We start from the raw sequence: 5043 nt of genomic DNA, 5'->3' as shown, positions 1-5043 counted from the left end.
CAGTCCAGAGGTCAAGTCCTCCAGAGAAGACAGTCCAGACCAAGACTTGCACAAAGATGTGGAGATGTTCCACACGTGGATCAAAAAGAACCTCAGACCAAACCAAGTCCATCAGGACTAAAACAGGCTCTAGATGTTCAGCAGATGTTCAGAGGACGTTCAGAGGACGTTCAGCAGACGTTCAGAGGACGTTCAGCAGACGTTCAGCAGATGTTCAGCAGATGTTCAGCAGACGTTCAGCAGATGTTCAGCAGACGTTCAGAAGTCGAGCGTCTGCTTTGACATGTTCTTTTCTCGACTTGAGCTTCATCATAAAAAGTCTGAACGTTTCAGAACCGTGTGAGTCCTGAACACTAAAATAACGGCTCAGAACAAACACAGAACAAACTCTTTTATTCATGAACTTCAGGTTTTTACATTAAACATGCTTCAAGTTCCTCAGGAAGTTAAGACGCTCAGGAACCTCAGGAAGGACACGATGAGACGAGAACCTTCATGAAGACGAGAACCTTCATGAAGACGAGAACCTTCATGAAGACGAGAACCTTCATGAGGACGAGAACCTTCATGAAGACGAGAACCTTCATGAGGACGAGAACCTTCATGAGGACGAGAACCTTCATGAAGACGAGAACCTTCATGAAGACGAGAACCTTCATGAAGACGAGAACCTTCATGAGGACGAGAACCTTCATGAAGACGAGAACCTTCATGAGGACGAGAACCTTCATGAGGACGAGAACCTTCATGAGGACGAGAACCTTCATGAGGACGAGAACCTTCATGAAGACGAGAACCTTCATGAGGACGAGAACCTTCATGAAGACGAGAACCTTCATGAGGACGAGAACCTTCATGAGGACGAGAACCTTCATGAGGACGAGAACCTTCATGAAGACGAGAACCTTCATGAAGACGAGAACCTTCATGAGGACGAGAACCTTCATGAAGACGAGAACCTTCATGAGGACGAGAACCTTCATGAAGACGAGAACCTTCATGAAGACGAGAACCTTCATGAGGACGAGAACCTTCATGAGGACGAGAACCTTCATGAAGACGAGAACCTTCATGAAGACGAGAACCTTCATGAAGACGAGAACCTTCATGAGGACGAGAACCTTCATGAAGACGAGAACCTTCATGAGGACGAGAACCTTCATGAAGACGAGAACCTTCATGAGGACGAGAACCTTCATGAGGACGAGAACCTTCATGAGGACGAGAACCTTCATGAAGACGAGAACCTTCATGAAGACGAGAACCTTCATGAGGACGAGAACCTTCATGAGGACGAGAACCTTCATGAAGACGAGAACCTTCATGAGGACGAGAACCTTCATGAGGACGAGAACCTTCATGAGGACGAGAACCTTCATGAAGACGAGAACCTTCATGAGGACGAGAACCTTCATGAGGACGAGAACCTTCATGAGGACGAGAACCTTCATGAAGACGAGAACCTTCATGAAGACGAGAACCTTCATGAGGACGAGAACCTTCATGAAGACGAGAACCTTCATGAGGACGAGAACCTTCATGAGGACGAGAACCTTCATGAGGACTTGGACTTCAGGGTGAGGTCAGGCTGTGGATCATGAGCCATAACAAACCAACGAAACCGACTCCAGCGAGCAGCTTCACCTTGTGTCTCCAGACTAAAAGAAACAAGAACAGGTCTAAAGCAGGTCTAAAGCAGGTCTAAAGCAGGTCTAAAGCAGGACTAAAGCAGGACTAAAGCAGGACTAAAGCGGGACTAAAGCAGGACTAAAGCAGGACTAAAGCAGGACTAAAGCAGGACTAAAGCGGGACTAAAGCAGGACTAAAGCAGGACTAAAGCAGGACTAAAGCAGGACTAAAGCAGGACTAAAGCAGGACTAAAGCAGGACTAAAGCTGGACTAAAGCAGGTCTAAAGCAGGACTAAAGCAGGACTAAAGCAGGACTAAAGCAGGACTAAAGCAGGACTAAAGCAGGTCTAAAGCAGGTCTAAAGCAGGACTAAAGCAGGACTAAAGCAGGACTAAAGCAAGTCTAAAGCAGGACTAAAGCAGGTCTAAAGCGGGTCTAAAGCAGGTCTAAAGCAAGTCTAAAGCAGGACTAAAGCAGGTCTAAAGCGGGTCTAAAGCAGGTCTAAAGCAGGTCTAAAGCAGGTCTAAAGCAGGTCTAAAGCAGGACTAAAGCAGGTCTAAAGCAGGACTAAAGCAGGACTAAAGCAGGTCTAAAGCAGGACTAAAGCAGGACTAAAGCAGGACTAAAGAAGGTCTAAAGCGGGTCTAAAGCAGGTCTAAAGCAAGTCTAAAGCAGGACTAAAGCAGGTCTAAAGCAGGTCTAAAGCAGGACTAAAGCAGGACTAAAGCTGGACTAAAGCAGGTCTAAAGCAGGTCTAAAGCAGGACTAAAGCAAGTCTAAAGCAGGACTAAAGCAGGTCTAAAGCGGGTCTAAAGCAGGTCTAAAGCAAGTCTAAAGCAGGACTAAAGCAGGACTAAAGCAGGTCTAAAGCAGGTCTAAAGCAGGTCTAAAGCAGGTCTAAAGCAGGACTAAACAAAGGCCAAATTAAGTTGTCCAAGTTAGAATTCTATTCTAGTCCCAGTTCAGTTCCTGTTCAGCCATGAATTATAAAAGTTTATCAAATTAAATTAAACAAAAACTCACGGAATGTTCCTATTGAGCTGGAGCCCTGTGGAACAAACAGAAGGACTCAGAGATCATAAAAACACATCCAAGTCGAAGAAAAGATTCTAATATATATGTGTGTAAAGATGGTCTAATGTCCTCTTGTGTGTCTCATTGTGTGTAAAGATGGTCTTATGTCGTCTTGTGTGTCTCATTGTGTGTAAAGATGGTCTTATGTCCTCTTGTGTGTCTCATTGTGTGTAAAGATGGTCTTATGTCGTCTTGTGTGTGTCTCATTGTGTGTAACGATGGTCTTATGTCGTCTTGTGTGTCTCATTGTGTGTAAAGATGGTCTTATGTCCTCTTGTGTGTGTCTCATTGTGTGTAAAGATGGTCTTATGTCGTCTTGTGTGTGTCTCATTGTGTGTAAAGATGGTCTTATGTCGTCTTGTGTGTCTCATTGTGTGTAAAGATGCTCTTATGTCGTCTTGTGTGTGTCTCATTGTGTGTAAAGATGGTCTTATGTCGTCTTGTGTGTGTCTCATTGTGTGTAAAGATGGTCTTATGTCGTCTTGTGTGTGTCTCATTGTGTGTAAAGATGCTCTTATGTCCTCTTGTGTGTGTCTCATTGTGTGTAAAGATGGTCTTATGTCGTCTTGTGTGTCTCATTGTGTGTAAAGATGGTCTTATGTCCTCTTGTGTCTTTGTGGATTGGTTTGGGAGGATTTGTTCCGTTCTTTTGGACAGAATTGAGGTGAATAAACGTCACATTCAGAAGAGAAATAGTCTCTATGAGGCACAGTCCAGTCGCTCCTTCCCTTCGTTTGGTCTCAGGGACATGATGGCTTTAGAGCTTTATATACTCTGAGGTATAAAGCTACAGGTATAACTACCCAGTCGTCAGGGGAACCCGAACCCATGCAGGTTGGTCGGACCAGTCTAACCCCTGAAGAGAGGAGAAGAACCTCTGCCTGTGTTGTGGCCAAGCGGGACACTTCATTTCCTTGTGTCCACTAAAAGGTCTGGCTCACCAGGAGGGAAGGGGTTCCATACGGATGATAATTTCCGGGAACCATCATGAAACCCTCCAGTTTCACGTCCTGCACTCTCCTCGTCACCCCCTCCTCCTGGGATTTCCTTGGCTCCAACGTCACAATCCACACCTTGATTGGACTACAGGGGCGATCCTGGGGTGGAGTCCATCTTGTCAGCAGGTCTGCCTCAAGCAAGCCACCGCACCACAACCTTCTGCTGGAACTATCTTATCTTAGTAGTTCTACCGATGTGCTGGGGGTCCCGGCTGAGTATCTGGACTTCAGGACAACCTGCCTTCCCCCACATCGGCCATATGACTGCGCCATCAACCTCCAGCCTGGCGCCACACCGCCCAGAGGTCACCTGTATTTCCTGTCCGTTCCTGAGAGAGGGTTAATGGAACTAACAGCGGGGTCAGAGGGTTTGGCTCTCCACACGTGATCTTCCCCTCTGGGTGGAATCCAAGAAACTTGCTCCTCGCTACATCGGTCCGTTTGAGATCCAGGAGATCGTCAACCCGGTGGCGGTAAGGCTCAAACTCCCTAGATCCATGCGGGTTCACTCCACGTTTCATGTCTCCAAGGTTAAACTGGCGAATCCCTGTCGCAGCGCCTTCACCACCTCCTCGCCTCAGTGACGATGTCGAGGATAAGGTGGGTCCCCTCTATTCTGAGGAAGACGACGGGACTATGGAGGTGGAGATGGACACTGGACTCTCGGATGAGTCCCTCCTCCAGGCCCCCGCCTGGACACGGGATGCTGGGACATTTGTTTAAGGACACGGGACGCAACAAATAAACACAAGAACCACAGAAACGGGATTCAGATTAAATGACAACAGAGAACTAAAAGGTTCCTGCTGAGAACAGGCACCGAACCCAAAACCTGATCATGTGACTGATCAAACAGTGGGGAGAAGTCCATTCCTAATGAAGGGCCCCCAGAGCTCCCGGGCAGCTCATGGCTCCTGTGTGCACTAAAGTAATAGTTATTCAGACTCGTCACCGCTGTTCAGCTTTGACTGTTTCAGTTCGAACGTCTTCTTCATGTGTGAGATTTACCCTCATGAAGTGCGAGAGCTGGTCCAGGGCCCGATCGTTCTTCTCACACTGCAGTAGCTCCCCCTGGTGGAACAGCATGTCCACTGCCAGGACCATGGTGGGGTTCTGCACAATCCCATCACTAGGGCAACAGATGTATTTTCTGTCGAACGTGTGATGGAGAACAACCAGGACGCACGGGCGCTCTCCTGCAACGAGAACAGGGTTTAGTCCCGGTTTAGTCCCGGTTTAGTCCCGGTTTAGTCCCGGTTTAGACCCGGTTTTGTCCCGGCATAGTCCCGGCATAGTCCTGGTTTAGACCTGGTTTAGACCTGGTTTAGTCCTGGTTTAGACC

This window comes from Eucyclogobius newberryi, unplaced genomic scaffold, assembly GCF_026437365.1.
Source record: "Eucyclogobius newberryi isolate DKJ021-1_F unplaced genomic scaffold, fEucNew1.0.hap1 SCAF_43, whole genome shotgun sequence".
NCBI lineage: Eukaryota > Metazoa > Chordata > Actinopteri > Gobiiformes > Gobiidae > Eucyclogobius > Eucyclogobius newberryi.
The sequence above is the reverse complement of the archived record's forward strand: the minus strand, read 5'-3'. Positions refer to the sequence as shown.